General features: G+C 34.5%; 1 long non-coding RNA gene across 1 annotated transcript; it reads right to left on the bottom strand.

The window, feature by feature from the left end:
- Positions 1-11,791: 11,791 nt before the first annotated feature.
- Positions 11,792-24,835, bottom strand: LOC136832110 (uncharacterized). The gene is made up of 7 exons (XR_010851058.1): positions 24,744-24,835; positions 18,086-20,429; positions 17,252-17,324; positions 16,237-16,387; positions 14,934-15,345; positions 12,837-12,925; positions 11,792-11,937 (listed from the first exon to the last, which is right to left on the bottom strand). It is a non-coding gene; the product is annotated as an uncharacterized lncRNA (long non-coding RNA).
- Between the last annotated feature and the right edge of the window lie 526 nt (positions 24,836-25,361).

Here is a 25,361-nt window from a genome sequence, read left to right as displayed (position 1 = left end):
AAATTAAATTCAATTCATTAATTCAAAACTTTTGCAAGTCATATATTTCATTTGGTGCTATTTGCAGTTTACATGACACTGTCGACAAGATCTATTGGCAAAGTTTGAAATACTCATTTATATTCTCAGATGTCTTTCTGAACAAGAGAATTCCAGGAACTTCACAAGCAAACTAAACAAAATCTAATTAACTTTCTTTTATTTCGAAAAACAAGTCATCCTCTAGCTGTTGTTACAACAAAATCAATTAATTACACCAAGACACATCCAGTCGTCCCAAAAGCAGACAAGTGACCCAAACCCCTTCAGGTGGAACAAGCATGCCTTGAGGCAATCCCCCTCCCAAAAATACCACCACTTCGTCTTATAGGCCTAAGACCACCATTCAATGTAAGTGATTGAGTCAGGTAAATGGTCAGAGACGTGCAAAGCTAATATCCTCCTGCCCCATTCTTCCTCCCCCAGCAGGACAGCAGGTCGGACTAACGTCAACCTTCACCATACACGTGGACCACCAGGCCAATTTAGGTTGTGTGTGATACATCTTGCAAAATTAGTCCCATTGCCAGATAATTTGGGAGGAATGTCCAGGAACTGATTTGGGACATTCTCTCAGGTGTTTTGAAATTAGGATGTCCCCTCAAACCTATCAGCTTTCAGTTCTTACAAGTCTTTGAAAGCCAGTTTTGTACTGATTGCCTGAACAGGGTTGCAATACTAAAAGCAGCTTCATGTCCCTTACTAAATACAAGACAATAGAGACTCATACTTTGCATATCAGAATACAGCCACATTACTAAAACTTGCCTACAAATTAAAACTGCCGTTTAATAATAAACATGAAAACCATAATTTCATATTGCTCACTAGAAATGGCCTACACATTAAAAGGACTGTTTTGCATACTAACAAGAACAGGGCTACAAGACACTAGAAACTGCAACTTTGTATTGATCCACCAGTACAGGACCACAGAATAATGGACATTGCCTTTTGAAACACGTGGCTCACTTCTTAAAGACATTTATCAAAAATATTAATGTAACTCTACATGATTCTTACATTTGTTGCGTAGAGTGCTGAAAGGTAATGCTATTACTGAAAGTGTCAAGTCAATTTTGCTGATGTGTATCTGTTAGTTAAGATGGAATTACTGATGTTCATTCCTGTTCCAGTCACTAATTATGCATTTCCTATGTTACTGAACTCTCAATTCTTGACGATGCAGTTACCTTTATATAATAAATATCCCAGAGAATACTTAACCTCTATTCTTGTGAGTACCATTATGCAAAATCCACTCTGGAAATGACAGAATTTCTGGGCAAAAACCATTCCTCAAATGACACACTATACAAAAATCTTTCCTTAACTAATATTTCCTGGTCTGAGACCTTCCAACAACTGACAAAGTTTGTTTGTAGGCAATGATCTTAATTGAGCAAAAAACACACTAGGTAGAAAATACATTCATATCAAGAAAACTGATGAACAAGTACTGTCAAGTAAAAAAAAATTACAAGCTACCACTTTTTTGACAAGTCTCCACTTTCTGGACAAAATCAACCTTTCCTAACTGACTAACTTTGTAGGCAAATGTACACTTTTTATACAAACAAACTATCAAACTTAGTATGGCAACAAACACACTTCCTTAGCAAAAACTTGCTATCCTGAACAAAATAAAAACCTAATTAGATACTCTCTGGGTAAGAAACATACAAACCAACAGATTTTCTAGCCAAAGAATCACAAACTAATATTTTTCCCAGTAAAACCACATTCTCACCTGAATCAACAGACTTTCTTCGCAAAACCCAAACTGACAGAATTTCCGGGAAAAAACTGTTCAAAGTAACACACTTTCTCCATAAAAGCTTCTCAAGAATTAACACAAGGTGCAAAAAAAAAAGCACCTCCAACTAACACTTTCAAGGCAAAAATCTCCCCAAAACAAACAATTTTAGTAAAAACCACTCCAAAACTGAGAAACTTTTTATATAGAAAAATCTCCTCTAAAGGTACATACTTTTCAGGCAAAACCTGTCATCCCACAAAAGCACTTCTATGCAATCAGTCTCCCAGACAGACATACTTTTTAGGCAAAATTATCACCTATAACCTTTCAAGCTGAAATACTCATGAATTACAGACTTCCTGAGCATAAAACTCACTTGATATAGAGATTTTGATCTGGCAATTCATGAATCCTGAGAATAATTCCTAGACCAATTAACATTATAAGCAAAAATCTCTCAGACAAGTAGTATTCTTAGCAGAAATAAATCAAGACCAAACTTAACTTCCTAGGCAGAACAACATACAGAATGACATACTTTACAGGCAGTAAATACTGCTAATTTTCTAACCCAAAAAATTAACCGAGACAATTTCTAGACAAAAATTCCAAGCCAGGAGATTTAATACCTCAAAAAATATAAACGTAAGACTTCTAAGGCAAAAGCAAACTAACAATTTTTAGCATGGAAAGTAACTAACAGGCTTAAAGCAAAAATCACAAACTTCAAACTTTCTGGGAAAATGAATAACAAACTACCAGACTTTTTACGCAAAGAATCACAGACTCAGACAACTTGAAAACCAAAGTACTAAAGCTAACAGACTTCCTGAAGGTAAAACAATCACAGACTAACAGACTACATGAAAGTAAAACCAATAAACACATACACACACGCAATTAATGTACATTCTAAACCCTGAAGTATTGCAAACCAAGAGATCTCCTGAAGGCAAAAGATATAACAAGGAGACTTTCTGAAAGCAACCTATCATGGAGAATCAAACTTTCTCTGAATAACAGAGATTAACAGACTTTCTAAAAGTATCACAACATAGCAAACTTCCTTAGAGCAGAAGTGTCATTACAAAGTACCTGAACACTAAACATCAAAAGAAAATTAAAAAAACCTTAGCCTCTGAAATGTGAAAGCATCAGACTACCACACTTTCTAAAACCAACACCACCACACTAACAGACTTCCTAAACATGACTCTAGTAAAAACAAACTTTCTAAATCCCTTTTGATCTCAAACTAACCACTTCCTAAATCCTTGACGGGTTTCAAACACTAGCAAACTTATCCTGAGCTTTAAACTTCATATTTCCACAGACATTGCTGATGGCAATGAATCCTGATTCTATTATCGTGCACCTAATAGGCCATCCAAATTATCACGAGCAAGAACTGAAGCCTAAACTTCACTACCACTAAGTGATTTCTGAATGTCAAATTCCACTCTCACCATCCAGTCGCTAAGAACCAAATCCTCTATCAACACCTAACATCTACATATCAAATCCACAGTCACCAAGTCTCAGCTGAATATCAGATAATCACAAAACAGCATTCCTAAATGCCAAACACTACAGTCACAAACTAATTCTCTGTATTCCATGCACTAATATCACAAACCAAACTTTCCTAGTCCAAAAGCAGAGCATCACAGAAGAACACTCTAAGAATCTTTTTTCACAAGGCAATATTGACTACATGAAAAATTCCCTCATGATCTACCTTTAAAATTCACAAGCTTTAAAGAATCAAGCTTTCCCGTGAACAGAAATTTACTATCATGAACTAAGAGCACATGAATCACAACAGCTTATCATTAATGCTTATGAAAACAACACTTATCATTAACAGTACGTACTCTATAAACACCAAACTTTAACATTTAGTTTCTCTTTTACATAAAGCTGCCATCGTAATAAAACACCTCGAATTCAAAAGCATCACAATCAAGGGCTTGATTAAAACACAAACCACTATTATGAAAATACCGTATATGCCAGGGTACAGTATAAGGTGATTCAGTATATAAGACGACCCCCAATTTATTAAATTAGATAACACTATCAGCTGATGTAAGTTAGTTGGTACATAATTAAAATTTATAATTATTGGAATTATCATAACAAAAATTTGTAAAATCAGTACTGTATCTTCAAGATTTTGAAAAGTTTGGCAAAGCCCACCATTACAAAAAAATACTTTTGTATTCCCTTAAGAAAAATGTAAACATCACGACAAATGCTCATTGCCTGTGATGTCACTATTGGCGGAGTAATATCCGTTGGGAGTAGATCCGCATGAATGTGTTTCTTTAAAATTGGAAAGAACCCCGATATTAAGGATAACTGGGGAACTATCGATATCACAAAACCCTTTAGTTTGATTATAAAATACAGGTATTACCAAGGAAATATTGGCCTGTAGTTAACAACAAGGCTCATAAGTTGAGCACAACTGGGAACTATGAACAAGGCTAAGTTTCATAAACAAGAAAGTTACACTACCCCAATTTACCATTTCGGTAACTTCAAATTATTTATCAATGTTAAAAGGGCATTGCATAATAAGTATCAATAGCAACACCTAATAATGGTAATTACCTACAGTAATTACTGCAATTAGAGTTGTTTTGCTTACAGTATCAATAGTTGTGTCGCTAGAGATTTATTTGAATTACGTACGGTTCTTACCGTTATTACAGTTGTTTTGTTTACAGTGTCAATAGTTGTGATGGTAGTTAACTATTGACACTTCGGGGGTTAGCCTATCATTAAAAATCTCAGCAGGATTTATGGTTTGCTTTTTATACTAGGCATTTAGGATGACCCTCATTTTGGGGAAGATTTTTTAAGGTTAAAAAGTTGCCTTATATGCCAGCACATACAATAGATGCATTTTTATCCTATATTAAACTCAAGAAGGTCAAACCTTAAACAGCCTCTACACAAATGGACTGACAAACGAAAGTGAGAAACCAGTAAGGCATGCCAAAACAACTTTGGAACATTTGAAAGCTTTATCAGTTATACTTCTAAATATCCACAACACAACCAAATCAAATCTCTTATCATAAGTTTTCCCACCAACAAAATGCCCTAACCAGTACCATCATTGTATAACCACCTCACTTCTGGAACATGTATCTCCAATGCTAAAGCTTACACAAAGCTCAGTAAACCAGTACAACATTTTCATTGTTTACAAACCTTCAGAGGAAACCTGTGAACACCTAAGTCAATTAACCATTGTAAACTGCAGTAAACATTTAAAATATTCACTAAGTATTCTGTAACTTCTTTAAGAAATAACAACTAGCTTCTCCACATATCTAAATCATCTAAATCTTACCACCTAAACTTTTTGGTGGAACACTTCCTTATCAATTAAGCCTTCCATGGAAAGGTAACCTAAAAATGAGGACAGTTTCCTCATTTCATTAAAGGAGAGAACAAACAACACTGTTCAAAAATTCATCTTTGGCAATCAGTGAAATCTGGATATTACCTCACACAGCCTCAAAATCCTAGCATCTCTTTTTGTAAGGTATTTAATGATAGTAGTATAACAATTTCATTACATGAAGAGGCCACATTATTACACACTACAGTACACTTATCATATAACTTAGCTCCCTACAATATTGGGACACAACTTTCCATCAAAATTTCTCCTCACCAACAAACACCCGGTTTGTCCAATTAACTGACGATGCTATAACTTGCAAGTTTTTCACAGACTTCTAAAATGGCCACTGTGGTATTTATCCTTTCTTTATTTCAGGTACACGAATGATATTTTCTCCCTAAGACGAGAAGGCATTTGAACCCCAAGCTGGTACCCCCTTTTCGAACGACTGCATGTGCCCGAAATATAATTAAAAGTTTTGTGATGTATGTGACCAAAAGGATAACTTTTAACTTTCTAAATGTCCTGTTAAGTTTACTTTTAATCTTTGAAGAAAACTTGTAACATTTAATTGCTTTGAAACCTTATATCTTTTAAGACATCTGGCAGGAGGTAAATGAAATTGAACTCCTAAGAGATTCTGCCCAAGAAAATAAGCTCTCTAATCTTGGTAAATGATGGTTTACAAGTATGAATGATTCAATCACATCAAAAATTCACATGAATTTGGCCAAGAAACAGTATTTTAAAATTAACATACAAGTAAAATGTGACAGTTCAAAGTGAAAATTTCCCTGAAACTATCACTTTCCTTAGAATATAATCAACATTTGAAGTCAAGCACATACTGTAGAGTACTTTTCCATCTAACAATACAAAGTAATTTTAATCAAGTAGTCAATACACCATATCAAGACACTAAATGCAAGGACCATTCGCTTAAGTATAAATAGAGCAATATGAATGAACAGGCTAAGTCTTGTCTCAGAAGTAACATTACAACACCTTCCTTGGACTTCCTGTACTTAAAAGTTCTCTTTTGTGGCATAGAAAATTGGAAGACATCTGGGAAAACAAAAGGGAACTATATAAGATTTTTCCCACCTCAGCAACCAGCTGTCAGCTTAGAAAACTTGAGCCCTTTGGGTCGGCTTCAAAGCTGGAACTGACTGGCTGCATCTACCTCCTGCCAGGGGCATTCCCCACTTCGGGGCTCTGCAATGCTGACCCCAAGGAGTCCTTTATTTTAAGCCTTTCCATTTTTATGCACAGTATATACATATACAGTTTATATATGTTTGGACTTCTGTACTTCAGCTTACATCCCTTAATAATGAGCAATATTACAAATTTTTCTTTCCATCTGTTCATGTTTATAAACTAATGTTTACTTTTTACAGACACAGCTCTAGTTCTCAGTTGTATACACTACTGAAAAAGCCCTTTTCTCAAATATTAACATGAAATAAAACCCCTAACTTAATCACATTACAAATCATGAACTACTAAAAATTTACAACAAAAAACTTGAGTTCACTTAATAACATGGTGACAAAAAATATCTTTACATCCAAAGATTTACTTGAGTTTCATTCCTGAACTATCTAAGATCCAAATATCTATCATGGTACAACTGAACATCTATGAGCTTTTTAAGAGTGATTTTAGAGTAGGGAATGCTAAGAGTGAGGTACTTAATCTGGGAGTAATGACTAAAACTTGGGTTTAGTTTAATGGCATGTTTAGAGTAAGAATTAAAGTGTGACAGTGTTAAGGGTGAGGTACTTAATCGCTGTGTCTACAAGTAATGGCAAAAATATCTTGGAATATTGTTTAACTGTGCAGTCTAAGTGAGTTTAGAGTAGGAATTTTAAGTGTGAAAATGGTAAGTAAGGTACTTATTCCCTGTATATAAAAGTAATGATAAAAAGACCTTGGTGTGTAGCTGAAAAGTGTGTTTAGAGTGGGAATTTAAGTGTGGAAATGGTAAAACTGAGGTACCTGATCCCTAAGTCTGGGAGCAATGGCTAAAACACCTTGGTGTATCATTCAAGTGTGAAAATGGTAAGAGTGAGGTATATAATCCGTGTACCTGGAAGTAATGGCAAAAACTCATTGGTGTGTAGCTGAAGTGTGTTTGGAGTAGAAATTTGTGTGTGCAAATGATAAGAGTGATGTACTTACTCCCTGTATAAAAAGTTAAGTATACCTTAGTTTAACCAGACCACTGAGCTGATTAACAGCTCTCCTAGGGCTGGCCCTAAGGATTAGACTTATTTTACGAGGCTAAGAACCAATTGGTTACCTAGCAACAGGACCTACAGCTTATTGTGGAATCCGAACCACATTATAACGAGAAATGAGTTTCTAACTCACCAGAAATAAACTCCTTTAATTCTTCATTGGCCGGTCGGAGAATCGAACGCGGGCCCAGCAGAGTGCTAGCCGAGAGCCATACCGACCCATCTAATGAGGAACTACTCCCTGTACAAAGTATTGATAGTAAATCATCTTGGTGTGTGTGTTTAAATTTCAGCAAAGCATGTCAAGTGTCCATGACATCCTCCAGTAAAGAACGACGCTTTCAAAATATAAGGCATACAAGGCAGATTTGAAAGATTATTTTAATGACTCTTCAGATAACTATGTAAAGACTTCGGCAAGGCACAAAATATGTAGAGGTGCTTCAACAAACAGAGAGAGAGAGAGAGAGAGAGAGAGAGAGAGAGGAGAGAGAGAGAGAGAGAGAGAGAGAGAGAGAATGAAGTCTCTAGAGCAAAAGCATCTGGAATTCACTTGATTATGAGAAGTGCAAGGTTTTTTCCCCAAGTGGAACTGCTTATACAGTGCAAAAAAAATACTGTGCAAAAAAAAAAGGGGCAACTCTGGAGACTCAAGTTTTGTTGTTAATTTGCAGTTTCTATGTAACAACTTTAACAGCTTGACTGTGCAGTGTGTGATTTTTACATTCACAAAGAGAGAAGTCTAGTCAGACTGGAAGACTGGGAGAAAGTACCAAGAACAATATCTTAGTTATTTATAAGATTTTACAAAAATATCTGGCTTCTATATCTAACAAAATTGCAAAAAAATATTGGTACACCAGATTTCTGCAAATATAGGCCATTGGGGCAAATCTGTACAGCTATGAGTCTCCAAATGTCCAAATGATGTACAAAAACAAGGAGACAATGGATACTGACATACAATTCTCTTGAATTTTTTGTTGTGCTAAGATATAATAAAGATACTGATTACTTCTTATAGAAAAATGAAGGCTAGGACTTGATGAGAACAGAGCAAAAGCTGATATACAGAAGTCCTTGTACAATGAAAAATCAATACAATTTAATGTTACAATAATTTTCCCATTATTCAAATTTTAAAGGTTAAATTCTTAACATTATCAGTTAAACGTATCTTGATTTGATCAAATTACTGAGCTTCAACGGGAATTATATAAAACATGTTAAAACATAATTAATGCCTAAACCTATATACTCGCCATACATCAAGATACTGCTGGACCTGAAATTCTAAAATTTACAAACCCTATAACTTAGATATAATAAACACAAATTTCTCAATATGTTAAAAAGGCCATGAGCAGCTAAAGCATATCTTGTTAAATATACTACCGACAATATTCAAATTAATTTCATTCCACAGCTGAGACAGAAATCTTCTGTTAAGATTTCATTCTTGATAACTATTATTAGGGCAATTATACACATCATAAAAATCTCTAACTGCTAAATATCTTCCCTTTACTTTCCATCCCTTTTAGTCTTTTCCACTTTGCTGTACAACCTCTTTAAGCTACCCTTACTCCATTTTACAAAGTTCTTGGAAAGCCAGCCACCTTGTGATAACCTTACAAGGAAACGGATAATTTATGAAGTGCTTGTCTTACAAAACAGATTGATTAAAAATAGTGTTTACTTAAATAGAAACTCTCCTAATCCTATGAAGTTCACTACAAGATGAGTTTTCTCATTTATAACAAAGGTCTGGAAACTAATCAGTGCTCTACAAAAAAATTAATGAATAATTCTCCAGGTGATTTTAATCTTGCCAGAAAGTCTACCAATCAGTGTAACGTTATGACAAACAAGCCCTTCTTATAACTGAGAATGCTTATTCATTCATAAAACAAAAACATTCTTATAAAACTCCCTGTAAAAGAGCACACTAAGTTTACTTAATCAAATACCTAATATAAAAAAGCAACATTTTGAATCTGAGTTTACTTACAGTCACTGACCTAAAATATATTTTTTAGTAAAACCAAATTATCCATTAAAGCAATTGAGTACCAAATTCCCCTGAGAATACTTGGAATTTTTGGGTTTACTTATTCAATCATCAATCTGGGTTTACTTATTCAATCATCAATCTACAATGCATTTGACAACAGTACTATACTGCCCCTAGAGCAAAAATTCAGTTTGTAACCTTCAAATATCAGCAGTGTCTTGAAATATGAAGAGATGCCTTGATAATAATGCTCTTGATAAGTACTCTCTAATATTTAGAAAATTTGCTTTTAATGGATGTATGTTTAATGTTACTTACGAAGCATTATTTTCAGGGCAATTCTTGTACATAATTCACAGGGTATCATTTAATCATTTGAAAATAATGACAAGTTCTCCATGTCAACAAATTTGAGATAAAAATAATAAAATAAATTATGAAATATTTTGTATAGAGTGTATACATGTAAATGCTTCAGGCTATATCTATCCTGTATTCAATAAAGGCTTTCAGTAACCTAAGTTTTAAAAAATAAGTACAATGCTTACATACAATTACAATAACAGCAGACCTCAAAATTATTACAAACTTAATTCTACAAGAAGTCTGATATAAATAAATAAATGAAACAAACTATTGACAAAGACAGTGAGGAATACTGTATATGAGAAGCTTAACTCCAAGTCCCCAATATTCTGGAAGCTAGCTTGAGAATATTTTTACAGCATATTGAAAAAAATATATTAAAAAATTGCTTGGCAAAAATATTGTCTATTCCACAGACTCATACCTCTCAGGTTTGATTGCACAAAATTATTCTAGCTATACTGACCACTACCAAAATAGTCCACCAAATCAGTAACATTAATCTTTCTAATGAGTTTATTGCTATGATTATATCTAAACTTTTGGAAAATGACTGAAAATAACTGAAATTACTAACTATTAAACTTAAGTGACCTTTGTAGCCAGAACAGTGATCTATTGGACACTGCATATCAAAATTGCATTAATAAAAATTACTTTTAAACAAACACGACTTCTTTATATAAGAAAATCATAACTACCTATAGATGACATTGCACTGACATTGGATTTATTATTATTACGCAGCCTGAAATATCCTGAAATTACCTGACACCTGATACTGTACTAAACTAATGAGAATTATAGGTAAACATTACAAAGCAACTTGATAGCTAATAGCACCGCTAGGAAATGAAAGTGAAAACTATGAATCCTGAAGCACAGCTGTATCAAACATATCAGATAATTCAGTGAAAAATGAATTCAGTGAAAAATGAATGTATCTTGAAACATATGAGCTTTAAGATAGCTAGCCTTAAACTGTTATGAATCTTAAGTAAAAAAACCAAAAAGATGTATATCCTGAAGTTTCCCAGACAGCTTATATTGAATAAGTAAATCAAATCACTTATGTATCCAGATACATTGAACTATGCATAACTGATATCAAACTGACATTAAATTCAAGCAAACATGAAACATATAGAACTTTGACAGAAAATATTGAACTAATAAAGAATTTATATTAAAATATAGGCATCCTAACACAATACTGAGCTGATAGTCAATTTTAAACTATTAGACATGAAAATAAAACTATCCCTGAATGTACTGAAATACCTGACATATTAAAAACTTATGAATCTTACATAAAAAAAGACTATGTATCCTGAAGTACAGTGAGGTACCATACAGCTATTGTTAACCTGATAAGCAAATTAATTTAGAAATGTATATCCCAAAACCCTCGTGTGGAAAATAAACTATGTATCCTAATGTATTCTAAGCTGACAAGAGATAGTGATAAAAAATCTTAGCAAAAAACTATGTAATTTGCATATGTCAGCTGATGTTAAACTTATAAAATTATAAGTAAATACTTTAAAAGATAGTATTACACCAATACAAGTTTTAGGTATCAAAAACTCCATGTATCTTGAATAACTCTGAGATATCAGATGCATGATTTTAAATGACTGTGGAAAATATATACTGCATCATGAAATACTGAACCAGTAGCAGGTTTAGATAAAAAAGTATATACTGTATTCTGAATCGCAGTGAACTACCTCATATAACAGAAACTCCTACAGTTGCTATTTCAAAATTACAATAAGCAAAGCTCAATTTAGACTCAGTTTTGGGTTAACAGGCATTGTTATGGCCCAGCTAAAACACACAGTACTGTAAATTTAACCCTATCCTACTTTTAACAGTCAAAGGGGATGAGATTATAATCTCTCGATACTAAAGTAAGGCTCTTTCCGCCTTTTATGTTAATGGGATCATTTTTTTTTTTTTTTGCATTCTGGCACTTTGTACAAATCTGATGAATAAAAAAGTAGTTTCCACTTGCTTTTCTTTCTTCTTTCATAGCAGGTACTTGGTGATGCTGGAGTCTATTTAAACTTGTTCCCAAGCTGATGACACTTTCCTGAAAATATGAGGAAGATGGTAATGACGTCATGTTACGCTGAGACCTTTCAGCTTACAAGATATTAAAATATAAAAGATAATACAGTATAACTGGGCGCCAAGCATCCTATACCTAGGCCCATTTTATTAAAAGGGGCAAAGATGGGACAGGGTCATTTCAAACCTGTACTGAACATCCATAGTCTTTTAACAAGGGTATCCTAATGAAACAAAATTTCATGTGGTCAGAGCTGCAGTAAATATTAATTTAATATTGGATTACATTGCAAATTTCACTATACAAAAGGTCAAATGTTCTTAGTGTAAGTTGCAATTAGTAAATTAAAATAAACAGTTCTGTAACTAAATTAAATATCATTATTATTATTATTAAACGAAATTTCATTTGGTCAAAGCCACAGTAAATAGTTTAGAATTGGAGGACACTGCAAATTTCACTAAGAAAAAAAGATCAAAAGTTTTTAGTGTAAGTTGCAATTAGAGAATTAAAATAGTGGGGAAATGGTAGAGAAAATTACACAAGTCTTACAGAACTAACTTTACAATTTCATGGAACGAAATATAAAATTTAGGCTAAAGGCCAACCACTTGGACCTTTGAGGTCATTCAACACTGAAAGGGAAACTGAAAGTAAAAAGATTTTAAAGGTGTAACAAGAGGAAAACCTCGCAGTTGCACTATGAAAAAATTGACAGACCACAGGCTTCAGTTTCTGTTAATATCACCATCTTCGATCTGTCCTAGGCCTAAGTTCATACTTTAAACTGCATCATTCTGAGTTCCTGTAAGACCTACTTCTGAATATGTCCTTTTAGCTCCATCTGAACAACTATCCCTATCCCACGTAACTTGTACTTTTCCCCAAAGAAGCATATTTCATAATAATCAAATGCCTACCTTTGTTAAAATGTTACACAATTCTCTTTAGGCAATTTTCTTCAAAATCAGTCAATTATTCCCTTCAAGAAACTGCAGCTGTGGATAACCTGAAATGACAGGTAAGAGGTTAATTTAATCAAGGAAAATTAAGGTCTTTTGTTACATAGTAACAAAGTAAGCATTGAATCAGTTACAAACTGTCCTTAGGTATCTATAAACAGGTCTATGTTACAAAGATGTGGACAGATGGGCTTTTTATTGCTGTTGAACTTTATAGTAGAAGTAGTAGTAGTAGTAGTAGTAAATTTAGCAGTAGTGGTATTTGAAAAATAAATTTACCCCTATTCATATGAAAGAAGTCTACAGGGTCCACTGACTTGAAATTCAAGACTATGGTACTTATTTGGAAGAAGTTGCAGACGATAATAGGAAATACAGAAAGATGAGATCAGCTGTCAGAAAAAAAGGATATAATGAGCATTGATAATTGCAGACAATCTAAAACTCCATTCAATCCCTGCAAAAGTAACTTTAATAGAAATAAACTAAGTTTGGTTTTCAGTATAAATTTCACTGCAAACTGATCGAAGCTTTTTAAAGCAAATAAATTATTATTGGTTTTATTATGTATAAGAAGTCCCTCTTTTAGGGCAGTGTTATTGAAAATAATTGCTGTTTCAATGGCATTTATCATGTGGATAGTCTTCTCTATTCTTTTTCTTATATTCTTCTCAATTGTAATATAAGAAGAAGAATGAGAAGAATAAACTCCCTACAAGCTATCTGACATTGTAACAGTAATTAATCTTATTATTATTTTTCTATCAAGACTTGCTGAGAACAAGAACCTTACCACCATTTAAAGCCAAACTCTTTCAGAAGAAATGACTAGCATTAAGAATAAGTACTTGGGCCTAGCTATGACCTTGTTAAGGCTTCCAACAATCTCACAAAACCTGGAAAAGATAAAAGTTATCCTTTTGTTCACTTGCCCAGAGCAATGACTGGTTACTTTTACATACTGATTTTCCTATTTTCCTGTAAAAACCACTTCAAGAGCTACTCATATTAATTAGTTCTTAAACTTATACTTAAAATTACCTTCCTCCTGTCTGTGATTCTGTCTAAACTTTAAAAAGAGCTGTTTGTGAGCCTCTGTCATAAGTAAATACCTGTAGTAACATTATTCCTATTCAAAATCATTATGTTCATTCTTAATACTTCATACAATTTTTCCATAACAGGTACAATAACATGAAAAAGATAGTCCACATACAAGGTCTTTCATTCTAAGTTTCCCAAAGAGACCCAGTTTCCTTTTCGTTAAATAGCTGTCTTGGTACACTTTTCAATTTGTGTTGGTCAAGTGATATGTCCCAAATCTTGCCTACTTCTCCACTTGTACCTGGACGCTCTAGTAAGGCAGTTCTGATACCAGTGCAGGCTAAAATGGCTTGAAAATCCCTAATCAACAAAATAACAGCAAATAAACCTTAGTCTAAGCAACACAATGTGGTATCATAACTATTCAATAGTTTATACGACATTTTTGTTTTCATGATCAGTTTATGATCTCAAATGGAAAGATCCTTAAAGAAAAATAAAAAAAATATCCTACAATATATCAAATTTCAAAAGTAATTTGTATTTTTCCTAATATACAAATCTGAAATTCTTTACATGGGATATTATGCTTGAAGGATGTAGGATATAAAGAATGAAAGTTTATATTGGTACAGGAACAAATCTTGTGTTGGCTAGAAACATTTTTAGTTTGTTCAGTAAGTTATTACACTTCAAGATTAATTCCTGAAACTCCACCCTTACCAAAATAATACAAAAAGTATACTGTATATGGAAATTAAATTTCCCCTCTCATCTTCATAAATAAATAACAGATCTCTTCATTCTGTATTTCATATTACTTTCTGTTACTTTCTTAACTGAACATCATATTCTTTTGAAGCTTGAATTTCATGGCAATGGCACCTTTGGGCTTGTTCTGTATGAATAGGGTTCATCTTCTGAACAATAATAATAATAATAATAATAATAATAATAATAATAATAATAATAATCAAAACTGTAAACTGTTCTAGTTTATAAAGGGCTTACCTTAACAGGCCATGATTCAAAGGACAAACAGGGTTTGGCCCACTTCAGTATAGGACACTCCCATAGGAAGATAGTGCTGTCAGTGCACCTAAAGGTTCTTTTCAGCATCCTTTGGCCCTTAGGTGCAACCCGTCATTCCTTTTACTGCATCTCCGTTCATATTCTCTTTCTTCAATCTTGCTTTCCAGCCTCTGCTAACAATTTTTTGTGGTGCAACTGTGAGGTTTTCCTTCTGTTACACCTTTAAAACCTTTCTACTCACAATTTCCCTTTTAGTGCTGAATGACCTCATCATAGGTCCCAGCGCTTGGCCTTTGTCCTAAATTTTATATTCCATTTCCAAGAATAGGACACACAGGGTTCATCAGCCTTCAGGTACTCAAACTGATTGTCGCTCTCATAGTTTCTCAGCCTGAAAGTAAAATATTGAATCAGATCCTGATGACAGCTTAATTCCTTGCCCACTGAAGGAACAGACATGAAAACAAATTCAATTAAAACTAACTTCTTTTACAGTACAACATTCTATGCAAATGACTTTTTGAACATAGCCTTATCAAACACATCAGATGATGTCATTCTTATCGGAGTCAACCATGGTTTTTACTTAATGTATGTACTGCATTAGGTTACCTGAAAACTTGTTACTCAGAATGTAAACTGCTTACAAAAGTTTTTAAATGAATTAGACTCAGAAACTGTAAATGACAGTAACATAGACTTTTAAGATCACAATGGAACTAGCAATTACATTTAGAATAGAATAGAATAGAGAACTTAGGCTAAAGATCAAGCACTGGGACCTATGAGGTCATTCAACACTGAAACAGAAATTTACAGTAAAAAGGTTAGAAAGGTGTAACAAGAGGAAAACCTTGCAGTTACACTATGAATCACTTGTTAAGGGAGGGTGGAAGGTAAGATGGAAGAAACAGAATATGAGCAGAGGTACAGTAAAAAGGAATGAAAAGGGTTGCAGCTAGGAGCAGAAGGGACACTGCAAAGAACTTTAAAGTAATGCCTACAGTGCACTGCATGAGGTGCACTGACAGTACTAACCCCTACAGGGGTTATTACATTTACTCTTTCCAAATTAGTAATCACTCAGTATCATGGGAGAAATACCATTTTAGGCTAATCAATCTTAACTATACCTACATGATTCAACTTTATGTTTTTTCATTAGAAAATCATTTGAGAAATCTGACATTTCGTAAAAATACTGAGAACCAAAATGACAAATTACTTCAAATTTATCCAACAAAGCTAACAGGATTCTTCCTACAGGTCACTGGTCACTAACCTGTGCAATATCTAACCTTTAACTTCAACACACTGATTTACACATTCCTTATCATTCGGCAAAAATCTGGCCACAATACTGTAGAGAAATGTGGTTTCATGCTTTGTTGTTGTGGATGTGATGTGATCAACTTGTTGCAATACCAAGAGACCTAAGAAACAAAAGAACAATTGTTAGTATTATTAGTACAGTACAGTATTAGGCAAATCTAACCCAAACCCTAGCAAAGAGATTTGATCTAGAGACATACATGGCCATAGAGAATCTTGACAAATATAACAAAAGCATGTTCGGACACTGACTATTTTTTCTGCTCTGCCTGTTTTGGGAGTGCAAGGCTATGAGTAGGTAGTGGATGAACCAACTGTGCTAGTTTTACAGTGCATTATATGTGCTAAACTAACACAGTGCCAAATGGAGTTATAAGGGATGTTAAATTCAGGAAATAGTCTCATTAACTTAACCGAACTTTGCTAACATATGCTTTATAAAGGGAGAGTGTTATAGGATGGAATAACAGCAGTAAAAGTGAAAGATGGTACACAGGAACACCTCAACTTAATTGACATCATCTTAGTGGACTTCTGTACTTATCAGCTACCATATTTTTTCAATGGTACTATTTTGGATATGATATTTTTTCATACATTTCTTAAATTGCATGTTAGATGTAAAGCACAGGTTAGCAACTATCTACAACTGCTATTAACTGTAAGATATCTACAAAATATTCAAGTGCAGGCTATAAGGTCTTTGTTACTTAACAGACTCTGTTACTAATCAGAAAGGCCAGGCCCCCAAAATCATCTGTTAAACTGAGGCGCTACTGCATACCCTTTAGCCAATACAATATCATGTGACTGCAAAAGATACTGTGATACTGTTTTCGTATGCTAAGAGTCTTTTAAAAAGCAGTGTATACCCCTCAAAATCTACCATGTCTCTAATTCAAGGTTATCAGGCAAAGAATGTCAGAAAAGGTAGCTATTGAGGAACGACAGCTAATTAGGCCTACCTTCGGAAACCAGTTGAGATTCTATTTCTGTAACAACAGGGGACTTGGCCACCTTCACTTCTATGCATAGGATCTGTAAAACAAACCAAATACAAAGGATGAATATCTATACATAATAAAGTCAGCACAACAAATCCAACATTTGATGTCACACCAGAATCACGAAATGAATATTTATAACAGTAAAAGAATGCTCCTTTGTGCAAATGTTAAGTAAAGCAGATTGTCTGACAGCATCATTAAAGCATTTTTGTACAAACTAGTATATATATGTTAAAAAGAGAGCAATTTTGAATAATGAATTTTAACAAAGACATATCACACTTTTGATCTCAATCTCCCAGACTATGGCTGGCTGAGAAATATACAAAATTCAAGCACATACAAGCTGGGTACCAAAGAAAATTGGAAGAATTTTAAAAAACACAACAGTTCCTTTAGGTTCATAAATAATAACAGTACTCATATATGAAGATACTTTCCACTTAGAATGCAAATCATGCAAGAAAAATTGAGCTTAATTCAGTACTATTCAAATGTATTCTCGCAGTGTAATGTAGAAGATAAATAATAACAAATTAACAATAATGAAAAACTAGTAGGTGACGAATATAGCAACATAAGTTAATTCATTTATAAACAAACCATGCACAGGAGAAAAGGGCATAAGAAGTTTAAATGCAAACTCCTGGAAGGAAAAATGAAAAAGATGGTTTAGTCCTAACTGGTTTAATCTATTAATAAGTGTGTGTGTCCGCATAGTAAAGTGAAAGAAAAATATACATATAAATATATGAAATAATAAAACACACTCATGATAAGTACAGTACTCACCAAAAATCATGGTCCATTCTGAAAACTGCCTTCTCTTCTCCATTGCCCGAGGACACTCAGTTTTCAGGTGATGTTGCAGGAGGAGGAAACAATGAAGGCAGTTCTAAATACACTTTCCATGTCCCTGGGAAGATTCTGAAGGTAAAGTACTCCAGTGTTTCTACTTTGTATGGTATAAACAGAAGCTGTCCTCTAAGGTGTGCAGAGGGCTTTCCAAGTTGAACGCTGGTATGACAAGTCCTTCTGAACGTTGTTCCTATAGCACGGTAGCATTTCTTTGACTCAAAATTCCTGTAGCTTCACTGGAACATGTATTACACCTGGGGCAATTTGGAGGATCCACAAGCCTGGGCCGCCCTGATGGTGGCGAAGGATTAACAACCTTTTCTTCAGGATTCCCAGCAGTAGAAATCTTAAAGGGCTTAGTATAAGGGTTGGTAAAGCCTTAAACTGGCCATTCATCAAAGTTAAAATTTAGTGAAGACTCACATGCCACCTCATGGAAACTGCAGAATGACAATATCTTGACATGTTGTGTACTTCGGGTATAGTACAAATGCATTGTGAACTGCAATGTGCAACAAGTACATCAGCAGGTCTGGCAGATTCTTTTGGGACAGTCTTCTAGAAAAATTCAGAACTTCAGTGCCTTAGCTGTCATGTGGAGAGGGCCATATTCATACAACTCTTTTGTCAGTTGTGTAGAGTTACAATCATTGTTCATGAACACATGGTAAACTTTGCCAAAGTGGCACTCCATACATGTAAACACAATTTCAAGAAGGGAATGACATCTTTCATGAAAAAGCATAACTTAAGAGCATAACCATGTCAGCTTTGCATAAAATATACATTCAGGTTCCATAATTATATTAGCTTTTTAGGGGATTCTGCACTCTTGTTGATATTCTCCCTTTTAATGAAAGCATTCCTTCATCCAAAAAAAGGTTTTCTTCAGATTTTGACATAGTCTCTGCAAGCATTCCATCATAAGTGCATCTAAATTAATCTGTGTTTTTTTTCTGGAGCTGCTAGTCTAATGAAAGCATGGAAATACACAATTGTCTGAAGCATTTAAAACTCATCACCTGTGAACACATGAAGTGAATATGATTAGTTCTTCATCCCATACATCTATTCTTCAGCCATTTTCATCATCCTTGTAAAAATATGAGTCCCAATATAATGTTCAACCTCTGAGATAATGCTGCCCTTCCATTCTTCCACTAATAGATACTTGTTTGACCAACATCATCTTGACAGGTCTTGGCATACTCTTTTGTCTCCTCCCCAATATGGTGGAAAATCTTTAGAGTAATGAAAAGCTGTAATGATACTGGCACTATTGTGCCTTGGTTGATGGTAAAATCAAGTGGATGGAGGAGTCCTCAGACTACGGACCAATCGTCACTTCCTTCTTCCATGACTGGGCCAGAGATAGAGGCCTTGACTAGCTTCCTACATCCTGGAGAATGTGTTGTCTGACCTTTTTTTCTTGTAGCACTGTCTACATGACTATTTTGCATAGGAAATTTGTCAACATTATCATTACTTTCTTTCACATCTGCTACCATAACATATTAGCTCACTCTCATATTTACTAAGGGCTGGTGAATGCTTTTGTAGGTATCCCACTCCTAAATATCAACATTTTCTGCGTACCTAATGCCTCAGGTGAACATGCATAGAATATTAATAAAACGTTATCATGTAATGAAGTGGCTAGATAATATTCGTGACTGTATCAATGTGCAGGCTTAGATTTGGTGCTTTCTACTCTGACCAGCACATCCCAGACAATATTGAAGCATCCTTTGACATTTTGTTAATTTTTTTGTAAAATGTAATATGAGATTTATAAATAAAAAAAAATTACTTATAAACATCACAGAAGAGCATCGACTGAATGTGAATGGCTATACTGTATGGCTGTTCAATGAAAATGATGCACGTGAATACCTGGCTGCTGCTCATCAGTATGAAAACTGTGATTACTAAAGTATTCCTTTCCACACTAAATCCGCTTTATCTATCTTAAGAAAACACCTCAGAAATAATGACAGAAGTAAGACTTGAGCAGAGCAATCAATCAATCAGAGCCTGTGCCAAGATCATACAAGGGACTCTTGCAGTTACTTGTTGCTGGACACTTTTATATACAAAAAGTTTCATTAAAAAATGGATGTGAATGGCACCATAAATTCAGTCTATGTAAACAGCAACCATGTGTACATGAACAAATCAGAAGTTGTAGATGTGTACAATAATGCATCAAGCAATTCCTTGGCATAACAGGAAAATTTTGAGCATTGTGGCAATGGTCATCCATTTCAGGGGCCCCAATCTGAAAAGGAGAGTTTATATTGTCATTGTCACTGGAAATATGCATAAGCAACTACAGTTATGTAAGCATGCCAGAAACAATTTATATTTGTCTATTAATAATTTCCTGGAAAAATTATATAAATTCACACAAGAGAAAAATGCCAGTTTCATAGATACCATTTTCTCCATAGAAATATATAAGAGAAATGTACCATAGTTTTATAGATAATCTTCATACAAAATCTCAATCATATTTGACATGTATTTGTGACATAATTATCAATTTTCAGACAGATTTTGACAAACAAAACAAAACCCCGCAGTTTAAAGACTAACACATCAAGAACGCACTTTGCTGCTCATCAAATATGAATTTGATGAAAAACAGCCTCAACAGCAAATCAGAGGATTTCACATAACAACAAAATATAAAAATTAAGTTGATGAATGCAAAATTGAGACCCTGGGAGCTAATGTAGGTCGACTGACACTGAAATAGACAAATAGAATCCGTGAAATAGTATAAAAACTAATTTTTTTAAGAAAACAGGGACAATGAAACATAGTACTAAAAACCATCAAAGTTTACGGTCAGAACTGTCAATTTAACAGACCCTCTGGGGGTCTCACCTTTCTGATAAGTAACGAAGTCTGTTAAATAACAAAGATATTATATTATAGCCTACGACTTGAATATTTTCTAGATATCTTACAGCTAACAGCAATGTCACATAGTTCCTGACCTAAACTAACCTGCAATTTACATGTAACATTCAATTTAAACGACGTATCTCAAAGCATATCACATCTAAAATGGTAGCATAAGGAAAAATACAGCAATCATAATATGGTAGCCAACTGGTACAGAGGTCCTCTAAGTTGAGGTGTTACTGTATCATAATTGCTTAGATATCTAAGTTACATACAGTATATTTTTTCTACATTATTAACTAACTGAATGTTAAAATTATGAATGGCTTATTACACTGTATATGAAAGTTTTTAATATGCATTTAGGGCTTATGCAATCTAAAAATGAACTCAAACAATAGAGTGAACTAAAGGTTCTTTGTGCCATTCTTTTGGCCCAGATGAATTGCCTTTTGCCTTTCACTCTGAATCTCATCTGTCTTGTCTCTTTCTGAAGAGATGTCCATCCTTAACATCTAGAAATGTGATTCAGTAGTCCGTTTAAAGAGATGCCCCCAACAAGGAAGTTATGGAATTTGGATTACTCAGCCTTGGTAGAGGCCTAAAGGCCCTGAATGCTATTGTTTTTTTATAAAATTAAATTATTCTTGCAAATGCCTTTGCTGAATAGAGCAAGAATTAGCATATGAATGCTGCAGCAAAATGGGATAGAACAGAATTGAATACTTTATACAATTTAGGCCGAAAGCCAAGTGCTTGGACCTATCAAGTTACACAGTGCTGGAAGGAAAACTGAGAGTAGAAGGTTACAAAGGTGTAACAAGAGGAAAAACTCGCAGTTGCACTATGAATTAACTTGTTAGAAGATAGTGAAAAATATGACAGAAGTAAGAATATGAAGAGGTACAATAAAAGGAATAAAAGGGTTGCAGCTAGGGGTCAAAGAAACACTGCAAAGAACCTTAAGCAATGCCTACAGTGTACTATGCAAAGTGCACTGATGACATACCTCTTGTAGCAAAATGGCCTGGAAGTGGCTATAACACTAATAGGCCCTTTGTAATATATATCAGATCCATGAACACTCCTGACACAGTTTCAGACGTACGACTTAAGTCAAAGCTGTTCTTCTGGGTATCGAATAAACATTCTCAGAAGGGAGAGGTGGAAGAACATACAGGCCACTAGGTTGTCTCATGAATGCATGAGGTAACTTTTCATGGCCTCATCAGTCTCATGATTCACTGATTTGTGGGTATTAAAACTAGCATCACAACATCAGTCTCATATATCACTCAAGTTCTGTTCTGCTTGTGTCATCAGTCAAGAAGCTTTGGGTTTGTCTATCCTAACTGAATATTACACTCTATGTAAAACCAAATAGGAAATGGAATTGGAATATAAAATTCATGCCAAAAGTCAAGTGCTGGGGCCTGTGATGTTATTAGACACTGAACGAGAAATTGAGAGTAAAATGGTTTGAAAGGTGTAACAGGAGGAAAACCTTTTGCAATTGCACTATGAAACAACTGTTGGGAAAGTAAGTTAGGTTAGGAAGGTAAGGGGCGGTTAGGTCAGGACACGGTTAGGCTTGGCCCGTTTTCATGGTCGGATTTCTCACGACTAACCTTGTCTCCCTATTCTTCATCCGCTCACACAACCCTATCCTGCCTCAGGCTACTGATATCTGCAGCATAGGTTACTGACCCTAACAGGACTAGGCCTAGGCTACTCGTAAGCTACTTGGCAGACTGGGCCTAACCTAACAGAGCAAAGCAAGGGATATGGGCCTAGATTTTGTGGCAAGGCCTTAGCCTAGTATGTTCATCAAATCAGCCTAGCCTAACCTAGAATTTAGCAGAAAGGGCTGAAATAAGCAAAACCTAAGTATACTTAGGCCAAGCCTGCCTAATTGGTCTCTCTCTCTCTCTCTCTCTCTCTCTCTCTCTCTCTCTCTCTCTCTCTCTCTCTCTCTCTCTCTTTTTGATAGCCAAGGCTACTAGGTCTAGACTATACCCTAGAATCTAGTCTAGGGAAATTTAATTTCAAGAATTAACCTCATTTGAAGGAGTAGGACTAACTGTGAGCCTAGGCCTAAGCATTTTGCGCTAGCCTAGGGTAGGCCTATTTTTTTAATGCTGAAATTTACCTTTAGGAAAAATATTTAACTCTTACTACTTGTATTGAATTTTGAATGCAAACAATAAACAATAATAAGTTAATTATAAAAAGACGAATAATACAAGCCTATAGAGGCTGTACTACACCTACCGGTAAGCCTAGACCTATAGGACGATTAGGCTGTATTATTTTTGACCGTGAACCAGTTAAGCAGTCACAACTTTAGGCCCAAATAAAGTTTAGGCTGTAAGACATGGCGGAAGCTCCTTGGGACACCGTGTTTAGTACTATCCCCTCGGGGATCAAAGTAGTATACATACCCATTTCGGCCGTTTGCCAGTTTGGATGTTACAGCCTAAATGACTCATGGCCGAAACAACCAGGACCCACTTATACTCCGTTTACCTTTCTAAGATCACTAGGGTGGGGACAGGAAACAAATACAGCTCTGCCATATCTATTTATCCCTTTTAATTAATCTCACCCTCGAGGTCAATCCCTTTTTTATGGCTTTTCCTAAGTTCTGTCATTTACTGCACTTTGTTTCTAAAGAAAGAGTATTGAGTAAATTTTGGTTGTTCTTCGTGAATTTTCTTTCTTTGAGTGCTCAGGAAATAATAATTATAGTTCTTATAATAATATCATAATGTGATTAACACATTAACACTTAAAATTTGTGAGCGTGGTTCGGCACGATTGGCTTTTCAAGCCATTTGATTATTATCCGTATTCTCTTTTAGCAGTTATTTACTGGTTACGTGATTAGATTTTTTAGTGCCTCTGCAGGTTGAATAAACTATTAATCATTTAGGAGAGGAAAATAATTTACCATTAATTACACAGCCCCCTTAAGGTTGTTTCTGAGAGCGAGGATGCTGGCGGTGGAGGGATCTGATCCGCTTTGGCTATCCATCGGGCTATCCATGCTGTCCTCTGACACTCATTGGCTGCTTCAGGAGGCGACCACTGTTCTCGTTCTTGATCGAGCTGGCCTTTTAATGCCCTCGCTGACCACGTGTCAGTGATTTTGAGGTTTGGCAGCGCCGGCCAAAAATGATGCCATATCTCGTTGTTTTTATGAAAATAAAAGGTTTGTATGGAAAATATGTGGAGTCAAATGTGTTTTCGCTTTTACCTTTAAATGAATAACTTTTTTTTATTTCGTTAGAGGAGGCTCTAACAAGGCACAAATTTTAATCATAACAAAGAGACGTTTGACACCGCAGGAAGTCCTTACTCGCCCCACCCTAGCGATCTTAGAAATGTAAACGAACTATAGGCCTATTGCCTAATAGGCCTACAGTGTACATACAAAACCATCATTTCACGATAAAAATCCCAGTAATTTAGACCTTAAACATCGTTGAATAGACTTACAATACTTATAATTACTTACAAATGTTCCACTTTCTGTCTTAGTCTACTTTACACTGAAGGCCTGGGCCTACATGGCCAATAAGCCTACTAGCTAAAATCCATCTTAGCATTCAATTCATGACAAAAATCACCTTAATTTAACTATAAAACAAAGTTAAATAAGTAAATAATTATAAATGCTTACCAATTTTATCATTTTCCACTTATATTTGACACTAAGTGTAGGCTACACCGCGTACCCACTGTCAGAAGGTTATAATGGTAGTAGTATCTCACTCTCGGCCTTTACAACAGCTCTTCCTTGACTAAAACACTCTATTAATACAGTATTATTTATAGTAGTTATTGATATTACTAATATTTATGTAAGATAGTCCACAGTCATTATAGCTATAATTGCAAAAAGCTATTGTATATTTGCGTAATCATTTGCTTTTCTATTGCTATTTTCTAGTGAAAAGTTTCACTTTGTAACAATATTTTAAGGTTGAATAACAAATATTTAGTTATTTCTATGACTACTATTTATGTAAGATGGTCCATAGTCATTATAGTTATAGAGTAAAAGATCTATTAAATATTTAATAAATAATTTGCTATTATTTGCATTTTTAATGAAAAGTTTTACTATGTAACAATCTCTTAAGATCTGATTACTAAAATTTAGTTATTACTATTACTAATATTTAAGTAAGATAGTCCACAGTCATTATAATTATAGTAATAGAAGATCTATTATATATTTATGTAACTATTTACTATTTTTTGCTATTTTTTGTGAAATTTTCACTTCATCACATTT

The sequence above is a fragment of the Macrobrachium rosenbergii genome, chromosome 49 (genome assembly GCF_040412425.1).
Source record: "Macrobrachium rosenbergii isolate ZJJX-2024 chromosome 49, ASM4041242v1, whole genome shotgun sequence".
In the NCBI taxonomy this organism is placed as follows: domain Eukaryota; kingdom Metazoa; phylum Arthropoda; class Malacostraca; order Decapoda; family Palaemonidae; genus Macrobrachium; species Macrobrachium rosenbergii.
This window is presented reverse-complemented; position numbering and strand designations above follow the sequence as displayed.